The 16,345-nt window shown below is 34.2% G+C and overlaps 1 non-coding gene across 1 annotated transcript; it reads right to left on the bottom strand.

Moving 5' to 3' along the window:
* Nucleotides 1-13,033: 13,033 nt before the first annotated feature.
* LOC126498110 (U6 spliceosomal RNA) lies at nucleotides 13,034-13,139 on the bottom strand. Its single transcript, XR_007590772.1, has one exon. It is a non-coding gene; the product is annotated as a U6 spliceosomal RNA (small nuclear RNA).
* Nucleotides 13,140-16,345: the final 3,206 nt, after the last annotated feature.

Raw genomic sequence — 16,345 nt, 5'->3', positions numbered from 1 at the left:
GAAACTCTAGACATATAATGGAATCCTATATGATCTCACTCATTTAAAGCTCCAAAATCATGCAATTCCAATATATGAAATAAGAACATAATAATGAATTTAGTAGCCATGATTGTGTAGAGTTTTATCTCAGCTATTCGGGATGCTGTGGCCAAAGGCATTCAAACTATATCTGAACGAAACAGAGAGTTCAAGGCTCCAATCTGTACAACCTTGGACACATTAACTCAAAGTAAAAAGTAAAAAGAGAGCAGTGTGTATAATTTAGTAAGTGTATGTCTAGCTTATGTGATCCTTGAAAAAGATGGCAGTGTGGACAACTTAGTAGTAGTATTTGTACCATATGTGATCCTTATATAAGCAATCTGCAGAGGACAAAGGACAGAAGAAATGTGATTTTTTTTGTATTTTTTTATTGAAAGAAAAAAAAAAAAGAAATTACTGCCTCCTCCCAGCCTCCCATTTCTCTCTCCCTCCTCCCACCCTTCTCCCCCTCCCCCCACTCATCTCCCCTTCCCTCTCCAGTCCGAAGAGCAGTCAGGGTTCCCTGCCCTGTGGAGAGTCCAACGTCCTCCCCCCTCCGTCCATGTCTAGGAAGGTGAACATCCATACTGGCTAGGCTCCCACAAAGCCAGAACATGAACCAAGTGACCTCACAACAGGAGGACAGGAACACATTAATCAAGAAGTAGAAAAAATGGACTTTATGAAAGTGATTGACGTCCTTAAACAGCATGTAAAAATGCCCTTATAGAAATGGATGAGAAGTATAACAGAAAGTTTGAAGAATTGAATAATGCAGTGAATGATACCCTAGGAAACCAAGGAAAAACAATCAAACAGATAATGGAAACAGTTCAAGACTTGAAAACTGAATTGGAGACAAGGAAGAAAACACAGAGGGCCGGTTGGACATGGAAAATCTAGGTAAACGCATATAGACTACAGAAACAAGCATAACCAGCAGAATACAAGAGATAGAAGAAAAAATATCAGATTCTAAAATATGATTATTTTTACATGGTGATATAATCAGCAATTATTGAAGAGGAAAGGGAAAATTTTGCAGGATGATTTTTATTTTCTTAACATTGTGCTTTGTATAGAACTTCACCAAGCTACAGAAAAACTGTTTATTTTTAATCGATTTTGCTCTCACATATTATATCCTGACTGTAGTTCCTCCACTCCACTCCTCCAAGTTCCCCACACACGTTTTCTTGTTCCCCCAGATACATTTCTCCCGTTTCCCTTCATAAAAGAGTAGGCCTCTCAGGGATATCAACTGAACATTGCATAGACTATGCACAAATCCTCATATCAAGGCTGGGTGAGGCCACCTAGTAGGAGGAAAAATGTCCCAGGAGTAGGCAACAGAGTCAGAGACAAGCCCCATTCCCACTATTAGAGTTCCACAAGAACAGCAACATACATAAGCATATTATTTTTATATAATGTAATAGTGTTTTAAAAGTTATTATAGATGGTATGATTTTATTTTATGTATTTAAATATCCTGACTGTATGATAAATGTGTACCACACACTTATGCTTGGAGCTCATGGAAGTTATAAAAGGGTACCCTCTTCCCAAGAAATTAAGTTACAGATAGTTATCAGCCACAGTGAATCCTGGGAATAAAACTTATGTCCTCTGTTAAAAAAAAATGCTGATTCATATCTTTTGAAACATCTCTCCAATAATGTTTTTTTAAATCCCTCAAAGTAAGGTACATTCTTCATAGTATTATTTGCAGTAATTTTGTTCAACAAGTGAACTGAAGCATAATGAATAAAGCCTCCAGTGTGTGCAACATTGCTGAATGATGATATTTTACACAGTAGCCCTGCTACCTCTCCTCTGATACCTCCTCAACTCATCTTATATATCAATCTACATTACTGATTCCACTGGTAAACCTGAAATTTTTTCTTGAGTAAGAAATGATTACAAACCACTGATGAGGTTAGATTTCTGTGATGTGGTCGCTACAAATTTTATCATCATATTAACTTTCTTTCCTGGGCTCTTTGCTAGAAATTTCTATTCTGATTCAACACTCATGGTCTGACCAGCACTCTTTCCAAATCATCACACAAGTCTGAAGTTCCTCTCAATTTCTGTCCCATCCCTTCTAAGATCAAGATTGAGTAGGCATGAATTCCAAACCAATCATATTGTTGAAATATGGAATATGAAAATGGTATACAAGAATAAAAGTGATTAGTTACCTTGTTTTATTTTTAAAATGGAAAATAGTATGCTTCCAGTGTTTAGACCATATTATTTTTTTAAGCAAATACAGAGAAGAAAATGAAAAAAGCAGTAGTAATATTGTGTAAAAAAAAAACAGAAATAAAGACAAAAACTGTTTCACGTAAACTGGGGATTTGAAGCTGGTGGCACTTGTTGCTCTTCTTGTCATAATATGAAGTCAAATGCACACTTATGTGGCCAGTAGTGGTATTTCTGTTATAAGGTGGATTCTCTATGATCTGTCATTTTCAGGACCAAATAAGCATACCTTATACAATTATTGTTATGATTTAGATCTGAAATATCCCAGAAAAGCCTCATGTATTGGAGACTGGTGCAGCTCCTTGTGGCTACAACTGGGTAACAGATCAGGAGGACACAAACCTTACAAGTGGGTTAATGTGCAGAGAGCCACTCAAAGCTGAGTAGCATTGTAGAGTATGTAGCTAGTTGGATGAAGCTGATCACTTGGGGTATCTCTGAAGGATATATCTTGTCATTAGACCCTTCTCTTTCTCTCTGTTTATCATGGATGTCTTGAATTGAAACATTTCTTATATCATTTTTTTTACTTTGCTATGATTTAAATAATTCTGCATTAGCCCCTGGTGAAATATAATAGACGTTTACTTATCAGGAGGTAAACTCCCAGAAAAGTGATCCACAATCTTCTGCGTGGTCTAGGAACTTAGCAAAACCCAGGAGCCAAGGGGCTGCACACACCCCTATGTCTGCATATATTAGTTCCTGATACACACCCAAATGGACCAGCATCCCAAAGGCCATTGGCTGAAGGAGTTCCCACAGCACCACCTTGCCAAAGTTTAAAAGTCACTGGAACCACCCTATCATGGACAACATGTTCAGAGGTATAAGTTCTCTCCATCTCTACATTATGTATCTCCAATATTCTCTCACAATGATGAAAACCTAATACACATGTTAAGTTTCATCCAACTGCTTATAACATTTATGGATTTTGTTATATGTGCAGATTTATTTTAAATTTTTATACTTTTTGATTATGTAGTTCTAATTTTTGGGACATGTATAATTATTTCTTATTTCTTTCTGATTAATCACAGAATAAAAACTAGTTCACTATAGAGAAAGTTTCTTGAAACAAGAAAATGTTTTACCCTCAGTTTTTGGGTAGTCTGGCATGAAAGCATCCCATGAATGCTAACTGCATGAATAAATGGTCCTCATGCACAGACCACTCTTGGATGCAGGGAGTAAGTGGGAACAGACAAAAGGACATGGGAATGTGCTGAGTTCAATATTTAACAACAAGGTGAAGATAGTCCTGATGATTTCCTTTTGCCCCAAACTTACTTTCTCATGTCATTTTGGAAGTTTCTTTGCTATGCAAAGAGTAACAAACTTGCTTTGCACATTTCTGGGATCAGTGAACAAAATGTGACCATCATAAGCGGCAGCTTAAAAGTTCACGTAGGAAAATGAGTTTCCGCTCTCCTAGCTCTTGTGCTCTGGAATGCCTGATGTGCACTGTCGATTTGCTGAGATGGGGCAGCAGATGATCCGTGCACAGCAGCTGCGTGTTTATGTCTGCGCCGCAGACAGGAGATGCGTCCATGAAATATGACAATGTGATTATCAAACTTTGGAATGAGCAATGCGGCGTTAGCATGCACAAAATTCACTGTGACAGGCAAGCCATGAGCTCTGAATGCCAAAACTGTTCGAAGACAATACCTAATGTCAATTTTGAAAGCTTTTGGTATTATTTTTAATTAAAATACTACATAAAATCCTCCTTCTCTCCAAATCTCCCATGTCTCCTGTTCCCTCTCAAATTCTTGATTATTCCCTTTAATCATTACTGTCATAGACATAAAAACACAGATACAAACACACATGTGTACACATAGACATAGAAAAACACACAAAACAACCCACTGATTTCATTTAGTGTTAATTACATGCCTATGTTTTTAGGGCTGACCATTTATTATTGGATAACTGTTCAGGTGATTATCTCTGAAGCAGACTGTCTTGCTCTCAGAAGGCATCATTTCTTACAATTCTTCATCGAGTGGTAAGGCCCATACAATTTCCCCAGTCTACACTGGCATGTAAGAATGTCCATGTCATTGTCCAGGTCTTGTCAAGGCAGCCATGTCATTGAGATTTCATAAGTGCAACTTACCTGTCATAGTTAGAAGACAAAATCACACAGATATCCTGAACCTTTGCGACTTTTAATATTCCTGTCTTTTCTTCTAGATGTTCCTTGATTATTTGGTACAGGAATTGTGTTGTAGAAATTCCACATTGGGCCAGGCATTGCACAGTCATTTGTTCTAAGCGTTCTGACCAGCTGTGATTTCTCTGTCTGTTGCAGAAAGAAGCCCTTAAATGAGGGATAAGCATTACAGTTTCTGTGGGTGCAATAATAAAGTATTTAAAACAGTTAAAATTGAAGCATGTTCAGGAAAATGGTAGTAGCAGTTTCTCTTCTAAGATCCAAGAGCTCACTCAGTGGTCACCTAGGTTTATAGTATCAGGCACAATTTCCTTCCTATTAAGTAGGCCTTACGTTCTGTGAGACTACTGTGAGTTACTCTCAAGGTAGGGTCATTACTGTACTTTTGGGACTTCTTGTCATGCTAATGATTGCCTTCATTCATTAACCTCACATTTGGGCAAGATGTGTGACAGCTTTCCTTCCTTAAAAATCTGCTCTGACCTTCCCATAAGTATGAAAGACACCCATTGGGTTAAAAAGTTTTGGGGTCCAGCTCAGAGCCCCAAAAGATCTAATGTCTGAAGTGCACGGTGTCATCAGCAATATGCCTTACCTGGAAAGCAGCTAAGTAAAATAGCTAAAGCCTACACTGTTTTGGGAGTCTCTTGTATTCCCTAACCAGCAACTTGAACACTAATTACTAATTACTTCCCATTAATCAATCATCTTTCACTTTATTAGAATCTCGAGATACAGGAAATGATAATTGAAAATTGTACCAAAAGGCTAAGCATTGATATACTCATATAGCCATATATAATTCCATACCTCTATTTTATCTGCCTTTTTAGTTGTGACTCTATATGTAAAAGAAAATTTAAAAATCATTTCAAAAACTTAAATAAAAGACAATAAAATGCAATAAGTCATAACTTTAAGTGGAAGATCTAAAAAACAATGATTGATCGTGACTTTCCCTGTGCAGGATGAAAATAACATTTAGAGAAACCATTTAGTATTCCACTGGTCAGCAAAACAACAATCTAGCATTTAATCAAGAAATAGTGTAATAATAAATAAAATAAAACATTTAAACACTTAAATCTTTTAGTATGTAATAAGCAATCAATAAATACATGTTTGTGTTTTAACAATTACAAATAATGTTCACATAATACGTAAAGATGAAAGTATAACGTTATATGCTTAAGAAAGAACATTTATTACATCTTTTTCCATATAGAAAATAATGCCATGCAGTTCTTTTATTTGATCTTCATCTTAGCCTAACTCACTTGAGCTAAGTCCCCTTTATTTGACCAAAGACAAAGAAGAGATTTAATCATTTATCTGAGATTAGATAATTTATCAGTGACATGAATTGATATTAACTTAGGCAATCTGCCTCGAAAGTTATGACTTACAGAGATGGCATATTTAGAAGTATGATAATATAATTGTTAAAAGTAAAAATAAGTGGATTTTATAACAAGGCTTAGTAAGCTAACAGTAATAAGTGGGATTTTCCTATGACCTCAAACATTGCAGCTCCCATTTCTCATCTCTCCCTCACATTTATGAATACAATTTGGCACTCATCATGTCCATTCTTTGGCATTTGTAGATTTCATGCATGCTGTGGTATAAACTACTTCTGTTTCAATATCACTTTTTAAGCATAAAACAGGAGGCGGGCATGGTGGTACATGCCTTTAATCCCAGCATTTGGGAGGCAACAATGGATGGATCTTTGTGAGTTTGAGGCCAATATTGGTCTGTCCAGTGAGTTCCAAGACAGGCTCAAAAGGTACAGAGAAACCCTGTTTCAAAAAACAAAAACAAACAAACAAAAAAGCATAAGACAGGAAACGTAGAAACAGAATTTTGATTAGTGGCTTCTCACCAGGAGGGGATTTTGAGGAAAAGTGGAGAATGACTTCTAGTGTTTCAAAGAAGAAAATACTATTGCTAAACATGTATTCCCTTTTCTCATTTTTCCTAATATATTTTCATTCATTCCTTTTTTTATAAGTTATGTTCCCTTGGCATATATCCCATCCCATAAAACTACTTATCTCAATTCTACTGGTATAAATTTGTATCCTGCTTTTATTGATCCATACCTTTTACTGTAGCAAGAACTGTGTCACCAGTTCCTTAAAAGAGTAATGTATTTGTTAGTAATGATTCTGCAAATACAAATAGTTAGGAAAGTCACTGGACTGTAGATCTTCACAGCTACAGGAGTAACCCACTTAAGACTACTCTGCTGTTTGTAACCTTGTCTCAATTATACTGTCTTGTGAAAGTATTAAAGTAACCAGAAGAAACAGAGTAACTTCAAATCCCTCAATTTATTCTTACCTTCAACTCTTTCTGAGCCCTGTAGGTAAGAAAAACACAGATTTTAGAGATTAGGACTAGTGTGTTTAGAAGAACATACAGGACCCTGTCTACAATAGGAGACACTGTCAACTCCACATTTAACTTTGCAAGGATGCTTCTTTTCCAAAGTACCAGCTTCATCTCATATGCCCACCTGTAATGCACAGCGTTCTAATTGCTCTGCGTTCTAGCCAGCACTTGTTTATTACCAGTTGTTTTCATAATAGCCATCCTAGTGGTTGGAAGTGCTATCTCACTGTGAGTTTGATTTGCATTTCCTAATGACTAATGATGTTGACAGCCATTAACGTGCTCACTGGCTTTTTTTATACTTTTTATGAAGACATGTCTATTCAAGTGTACAATGTTGTGCAGTAATGATTTATTGATTACAGAATTAGGGAACAGCCATAGTTTTGACAAGTGGATAAGACAACAAACATTTCAATTTGATCCCTTTCATATTTAATAGTATGATATACATTTAAATATTAACATATACTTTGAATTAACATATTGCTTTGAAAAACTTAATCAATGTATCAAGAAATAGCAAAACGCTATGCTAATTCTCATTTAATATTGATATTAGCTTCTTCTAGGTTTTATTATATGATATAAAAGATTTGAAAGACAAGATATTTGTGTGTGTGCCTGTGGGCATGTGTGTACAAATGTGTTTGAAGCAATTGTGTATTTGTTTCAGAAGGATTCATTTCTAGATATGACAAAAGTCTGGCATATGTTTAAAAATGCATACCAATTCCATCTTTTAAAAGTCATGGTAAATCATAGTCCCATGATACTTTTTAAATAACAATAATTTGGATATATTAGACAAAAATCTACTTAACAATGGATAGAGCACCTATAAAGCTAACTGGCCTGTAATATAAATTTTCTTTGTCTGACCTGAGGGAGAAAAAAAAGGCAATCTTATTCTGTTACTGTTCTTTAATCACTTCTAATTTGAGTTATTAAAATTTATTGATAAAATTTTTAAAGACCTTTTGAAGTTTTTCTATTGGGTGTTTAAAGTTTATTTACTTTGGAAGAGATAAGAGCATTTGTTACAAGGTTGCATAATGTAGTTTGGTCTAGTTTGAATCTTTGATTATTCTCCCTCAGATTAACCAGTTGCATGCCACCATATATGGCTAAGTTAGCAGACATTTTGTGCTGAAACACTCTGTTAATGTTTTTCTTTACTTTATCCTAATGTTTCATAGTTGCTTAATATTTCACTAACAAACATATAAAATGATAAACATAATAACATTATTATATCTATTTTTAAAAATTAAAAGTTTCTAAAGAGTTACAAATATAACTCAGAGACAGAGTATTTGCCTAACATATGTAGAAAAATCTAAAATCTATATAATTCTAACCCTTTACAAATGACTACATACATTAAAGATGTTAATTCTTGATATACACATACCTCACAAGAGAATTTCTAGGTCAATAGTAGGTCACACGTGCAATAGAAGATGCCATATAACTAGTTGTTCATAAGGCTACTCAATGCAGGTAAATATAAGCATATTCTATGATATCCACACTGCAACAAAATCTAATAACACCTTTCTAAAATTGCAGTCTTTTTATTGGGGGATAAACAACTCTAATTAACTTGTGAGAAACAATTATTGTTCTTGCTATTGTTATGTTTTTGAACCTATAATTATTTTTAATATCCATCAATGATTCTTACAGATTTCTAATGTTTGTTATTATTTTGAAATCTTTTTCTTCTAACCTCAAAATGGATCAGAGTTTGACATTTTGACTAAGATCAAGTGTTGTATTTAATCACAAATTTTGTTTTAAAAATTTAAATAACATCTTTCTTTGTGCTTTTTAATTATTAGATATATGTGGATGTTAGTTTTCATATGTGGTTTATGAAAACTAACATATGTTAGTTTTCTATGTGTGATGAAAGGAGATTGAAAGAGATTTCTCTCCTTTGGTTTTATTTTTGACCTCTGCTATATCATATTATTCAAACTCTGATCTTTGATTATTTTTTGTGAGCTTTGCCAGAATTGTGTATCCAATTTTGCTGGGTTTTGCAGTCATGTTAATAGTTACTGCCATCATGTTATCATTTCTCTTGTATTTTAATATTTCATTGACAATTATCATTTGTGATTACTCCAATCTAAACTTTAAGGCTTATGTTTAAACATCATTGCTCAAACCTCTAAAAATATTGAGATATTTTGAGGTCACATTGAATTTGTAGTTATATTTGTAACTGATCTAAGAAAAGACTGTGTGCTTCTCTTTCTATTTGTAGTGGGGTTTTCAGAACACAAACTATTTTTAAAATATTATGATATTTTTATACATATCTTTATATGTAGAGTTCATAAATCTCCTAGATTTACTCCCAGGTGGTTCACTTCATTTGTTTGCACAAAACATTTGCACTTGCTCATATTTTTCAAGTTCAAGCATTAAGCTTCCAATTTACCAAAATCTATTAGTTATGCTAATAACCCCTTCTACTGAATTTTTAATCCTTTCATAGCAAAATATACTTCATATTTATTTTTGTTTAAATGCCAATAGTACATTCATATTATTATATCAAAGGCCATATCAGTTGAAAACAGATGATCTTTGATGTATCTTATTAACTGACCAAATTTTATTGTTATTTTAGTCTTTGAAATGAAAATAGCTTTATGTGTCATTGCTTGATATTGATTTTTTAAGTCTATAGTTGATGATATGCAAATCTGAATTTTAAATAAATTTGTTTTTATGTGTATTATACTGTCATTTGAATGTATGAGAAATATCAAAGTATATTAACCATGAACACTGTGAACTTAAAATCTTGCTCTGTTTTGCCATTTCTATTCTTTGTTTGCTTTAGACTTTGTTGCCTTCTGTTTTGTTATTTATTCCTTGTCGTTATAAATGTTTCTCTCAGAAATTACTTGAAAAGACTTCATTTTAGTAATTTTATCTACTGTTATATTCATTTTTTTGTTTGAGGGACCAGAAATGAATGAGAGTACGCAAATATGTCAATCAAGACCTATTTTTTTCAGACACTTTGTAATGGAATGCTATGAATTTTTCCCATGTCAAGCTCCTGTAGCTACTAGTTTATCTTAGTCTGAGAACTAGTTCTGAGGCTTGAAGTGACTGAGTACTATACATGGATCTTTGTGTAGCTGTCTCCTATTTATAGCCATGCAATTTCATCCATAAAATCAGAGTTACCTGTGGTTTCTACTTCTGTATCTTTTTACAGACCTCATGATACCCACTGGATTTCTAGTTTTCCTTGCAAAAAAGAAGTTCAAAATGAGACTGCTATATAATAGATATGTGTGTGTACACACACATACACACACATACACATGCACAACACACACACACACACACACATATGTTGGAGGAAGCCGCTTGTAGGTTCCTGGCTGCTTAGCCCCAAAATAATCACGCAGAAACTATTGTATTTAAAACACTGCTTGGCCCATTAGCTTTAGCTTCTTATTGGCTAACTGTTCATATTAATGAATTAACTGTTCATAACCCATTTCTATTAATCTGTCTATCACAATGTGGCTGTGGCTTACCAGCTAAAGTTCCAGCACTTGTCTCTGGCAAGACTACATGGCTTCTCCCAGACTCTGCCTCCTTTCTCCCAGAATTTATTTTAGTTTTCCCCGCCTTCCTTTTCTTTTGCCCTATCACAGGTCAAGACAGTTTCTTTATTAAACAATGGTATTCACAGAATACAGAGGGGAATCCCACATCACACATACATATACACATACACACACACAAGCAGACCAGCTGACTATCTGATGTTGACTAGACCTCTGTGTTAGTGGAAAGTGTATAATAAACTTGATTTTATGAAGGAACACTGATACTGAAGTTTTAAATATCTAAGTAACAGTAGTTGGAGAGGTAATTTAGTGGCTAAGATCACTGGCTGCTCTTTCAGAAGATTTGGGTTCAATTCCCAGTTCGCAAAGTTAACTGTAACTACAGTTACAAGAAATTCAATGCCATCTTCCGCCTTACAAAGATAACAAGCATGTGCTTGATACACATTAATCAGGCAGCCAAACAACATACACAGAGAAAGTAAAATATAAAAATTATAATGTAAGAATCTGTGTATATGTGTTAGCTTAACTCCATTTTGTGTACTCTAGAATCTATAGCCCATCCGGAGATTTCTACTTCTATATATAGCATGACATTGTTGTTCATAAACCATTACAAAGTAAAGGAAATTTTAAGAAAATTAAGTGGCATGCAATTTTGACATCATTAAATATATATATATATATATAATTAAACAATTTTAAACATATACTATATATTATATAGTCTTTTCTCATACCATTGAGAACCATAGGTTAATAAGTTTAATGTTGCTGTGATGAAATATCTAAAATTATTAACTTAAAAGAAGGAAATTTTAATCTTTGTTTTCAAGTTTCAAGAGTTATAGTTCATAGTCTTTTATCTTATTGTTTGAGAATGTGGTAGACCATCGTTTGAGACCATCATGACTATAAGCAATGGGGATCAAGAGGCAGAATAAATTTGCTTACATCATTGAAACTGTAATAAAATAATCATTTTCCAGTAATCATTTTCAAAGTTCTATCACCTCCAATAAAACCTTGAGACATGGACATTAGAGGACTGATTCAAAGCCAAATAATAACACAATTATAACTTTCCCCTCCAGCAAATTAAAGTCTTTATTTGTCAATTCATGTTTCTGTTCTTAAATTCACTTCCTCCACCTGGAATTTTTTAACCAGATCTTTAACAGTGGAAATGTAACAACTGAAGCAAAAGTGGCCAGTACTGGAGATTGAGTGTGCTATAGGAGATAATGACATTTCTTATATATATTGCGAATCGTTTCTTTTCTGTGAGTCTGTAATATAACATAATTTCCCCTTTTCATTTGCTTTCATCTCCAATCATCCAATTACCCATTTACCTTTTGGTTCTCTTTCAAATTTGTGGCCCTTTTTTCAGTTAATTTTTGATATCTACATCTAATCTATACCTATATGTGTATATGCATTTATATTAATAAAAGTCAATTATTCTACATGTTACTTGTTTGTATGTTTTTAATAGCTGACCAGTTGGTAATGAATCACCAATATCCGTGCTTTCCTGCTCACGGCATTCTTTAGTTCCCTGTAGTTCTTTGTCTAGAACTGAAATTTCCTTGAGTTTCTCTCATTCACAGCATCATGTATATTGTTCCTGTCCTTGTCCAGCTCAAACTTAAGCAATCCTGTTGATGAGACTTTATTGATTTAACTTGTGTAATTCTAGATGATGCAATTTCAAAGATTTCCTAGTCCTCTTGCTCTTATGATTCTTCGACAATGTTCTCTGAGTCTTGGATGTCAAGTTGTGTTGTAGACATATACTTTGGGAATGAGCCTCACAACTGTGTGATTTTATTGATTATGGTATTCTCTACTAGTTTTTTTTTTTTTTTTTTTTTGTCTGTTGCAAAGGGAAGTTTCCTTAATAGAGATTTAAAGTACACCAATGTGTGGGTATAAGGATGCATACTTGGAATGTAGTTGAGGATTGTATTGTTTTAGTAAAGTGGTGGATGTAGGTTCTACTCCAAGATTCATGACTTCACTATCCCTGAGTATTTGTCTATGTTTCTTATAATAGACATGCTTTCCCTCATATTAAATGGGTTTTAAATGTGACTAGAGAACTGTTGGTTACCTACCCTTAAAAGTATCGCGCCATGCTTTGTGCTTCATAGTCACAATAGCAATCAGAGCTGGGTAGGAATTTTGGTCCTCCTACTTTGGAAGACTGTGTGGTGACTTCAGATACTATGAAAGGCCCTCTTCAGGAAGACTTTCAGTTCAGTTTTATCTCAGATGACTATGAACCCTGTGTTTGAAGAGCATGGTATCCTGAGGAATATGGACTTAGATTCCACATCTCAGGACATCCAAAGGCAATAGAAAGAGCCTGTAATATTTTTGTAGTCTCTTACCCAACCCTGACCAATAACTTGAAAGATGGCTTTTCATGATTGGTGTTGGGGTTTTTTGTCAGTCTAAATTCTTAGAGTATTATCAGCATTATTGGCACAAATGGGGATTTTCCATTAAACTATATATGTAGTTTATAGGCTGACATAAAAATATGAAATACTTTGTGAATTTGCAAGTTATCCCTACATAAGGCCAGACTAATCTTCTCAGTATTATTTCAATTTTAGAATACATGTTGCAAAAGAAAGCACAGATAATGAGACCTTTTAAATTTTATTTTAGTTAATTATTTGGGAACTTCATGAATGCTTTTAATGTATTCTGATCATATTCACCCCCACATTTGTTCTAACTCTTATCAGTTCTTCCTCTACACACTTCCCCTCCAAGTTACTTTGGACCACCATTTTAAAGATAAACAGGTCATGTGTTTAACCAAATGCTAACGTATATGAGGCTATCACTGGAGAAAGTCCAAGAATTCATGTTTCTATATGCATCATAGGAGGCATTGCATTCATTATATAGTCCGGGATGCTCTTAAAATTCGCAGACCTTTCCTTCTTCTCTTTAATGCTGGGATCTCAAGCCTGAACTACCATTTCCAGCCAACATCATAAGGAAAAAAGAAACAAACTAGATATAAAAGAAAGAAATTTTAGACATCAGAAATTTGTAAAGAGTTGTCTAGGAAGAAGTTGAATTTATTTTTTAAAAGTATCTGTTAATTGAATGGTTGTTTTTGAGAAACTATTCTCATCATATGTTTTATAATTTCTTGGCTAATATGTATATCTAAAATAAATACACATTTTTCTGTTGTGACATATCTTATAGGTGATACAATGAAGCATGAACATAGGTGTGAATTAATTATCATTTATAAATATTATAGAAAAAGAAAGTAAAGGCATTTAGTTATCGGGGAGGACACTAGAAGAAAGATGTTATTCTCCATAAAGCTGTGTCATTATGAAAAAGTTAATTAAGCATAAGGACAACATGCACAGAGCTCTTTATTTCTTGTTACTGATAAGCAGAAAAAAATGACTCGCTTAGGACTCCTAAGCACATGTTTAAAAATTCTAACACCAAAACATTTGGAAAGATGCATCATGATGTTATTTTAATCCTTTGTTATACCTGGTTAAACTAATTTTTCATTTAAAACTTTCTTTTACAACTTCTTTATAACATTATTCCCCTGAGTAGTTATGAAACTGGTGGAATTTAAAAGGCTGTATCACATAGAAGGACTGAACAATAGTACAGTATATTCTTTCCTACGTTAAAGAATGTACTATAGAAAAATCAAAGAGCCCTATGAATAATTAGAACTTGTGGTTGAGAAAAAGCTTCAAAATTCCCAATTGTTTAACACCATAATGTCTTTGTACTAGAACTACAAAGGAAACCAATGGTCTACAACCTTAAAGTAGCAGATGCTATTACTTCTACTCATCCTTTCTGCAGTGACAGAAACACCTTCTTCTTGGGAACATCTTTACTCACCAGATGTTTGGCAAAAGTTCATGAGTTTTCATTTTACTTAGTTACAAAGCAAACCAATAGACTGATGTCCAAATTAGTCACTTGAGCCAGCTTTTAATGGAGAAAGAAAAAGAACTGTGTTAACCCTTCCTAAAATTTGCTCATTCTACTATCGTGAACAAATATTCATGTAGCTGTTCCCCGAGGCAAAATAAGAAAAGATTAAAAGTATTAAGAAAAATATGAAGGAAGAAAAGAAATGGCAAGAATTTGGAGATCTAAGGAAATATTTTTAAGGAAATATTTTTATTATCATTGAAAATAAATTCATTACCTTCCATTATTAAGCATAGAATTAGTTCAAATGGCAAACGTGTGCTTAGTATACAAAGACTGTATTAAGCTGAAGATAGCAGGAACTAAATAGCACACAGCAAGAAATATGAATGAATTTGAGAATACAATTTGAAAAACTGCATAAAATTATTAACCAAAATATAATGCATACAGTTATATAACATGTGGCAATCTTCTAGGGAGCCTCCTCTGTCTTGGTGTGTGTCTGTCTTTTTCTGTTTCTCAGTGTCTTTTTGTCTGTCTTTCTGTCTATCTTTCTCTCTGCTTCTTTGTGACTGTCTTTCTCATATGTTCATTTTGAAAAAAAATATTACGCAGATCAAGAATATGTCTTTATTTATTTTAAGACAGCAGGAAGTGGGTGAGAGTGACAACCAGAGAAACAGCATATCCTGATGTCTCAGTGAAGTCTGAGATGTTTAAACACTTCAGATGTGAGGCCTTCATAGGATGGAGCTGTAATTCCTGTTGGCAGTTGACAGCTCGCTGGCAGTTTACACTTGGAAAGTGTACCTGACTCGTCATTCTATTTTTACAGCTCCTTACCTGCCACATTGCCAGTGGCCTTCTTTCACTTCCACAGAGAACGTCTATTTTCAAGTCTCACCCTCATGCAGATAGAAAGTGAATGTTGAAAGGCCACATAATCAGTCTCTGTGATGATGCCTGGTCACTACTCTCTGTGTCAAAATATTATAAATGTAATATGGAAGGGAAACAAACCAGATTGGATATTTTTTTCAGGTTTTTGTCTAGCACTGAGTGGACACTGAAATTAAGACGCTTGTTCAAAATATTAGGTCTTCTAGTTTCTTTCTTAAAAAGCTATTCTTCTATAGTAAACACAATAATGAAAAAAATGTACAAGGACACAAAAAGAATTAAGTACTCCTGATACTTATCTGACTATAATACTATACCTCCTATATATTCCAATATATATTTCCCATGACCACAAGGACAAACAAGCTTAAGAGAATAGCCTATCCTTGAAATAATATTAGCAAAGCTACACAGAGAGTCCATGGCTCTAAGTGCAAGCTTGATTATAAAGGCTCATAAAACACCAAGCAACCAAAGAGCTTAGAGAGGAAAGCAAATGTTAGATGTCCCTCAGGTCACACTACAGATAAGAGGTTTGGTATCCACACAACACAGCTGCTGATGCTATAGATGGCATGTTGAATAGTTGGTGGCACTGTTTTGTAAAGCTTAGGGTCTACAGCCTTGCTGAAGGGGATGTGTCACTGGGAATGATTTTGGAGGTTTCCAAAGCCTCCCCACATCACCACTTTACTCTCTGTTTTGTTTTTGCAGTTCAGGATGTGAACAGTTCCTGCTGCAATAGCAGGCACTTGCTGCCAGGCTTCCTCCTAATGGTGGAGGTAGATTCTTATCCCTCTGGAAATAGAAACACAGAAAGACCCTTCCTTCAATACGTTACCCTGGTCATGGTGTTTTATCACAGCAGCAGAAAAATAACCAATACATACGTGATATTATTTCTCTTTGGGAAAAAAAGAAAAGACAGTGTGATGTTTTATAAACTAAACTATTAGCTCACAGTTCAATATGAAAAACAAAACTCACAATGTCTCTATCAATAAAT

The sequence above is a fragment of the Alexandromys fortis genome, unplaced genomic scaffold, assembly GCF_014885135.2.
Source record: "Alexandromys fortis isolate MF-2015 unplaced genomic scaffold, M_Fortis_MF-2015_v1.1 scaffold_13, whole genome shotgun sequence".
NCBI classification, from domain to species: domain Eukaryota; kingdom Metazoa; phylum Chordata; class Mammalia; order Rodentia; family Cricetidae; genus Alexandromys; species Alexandromys fortis.
The sequence above is the reverse complement of the archived record's forward strand: the minus strand, read 5'-3'. Positions and strand labels throughout refer to the sequence as shown.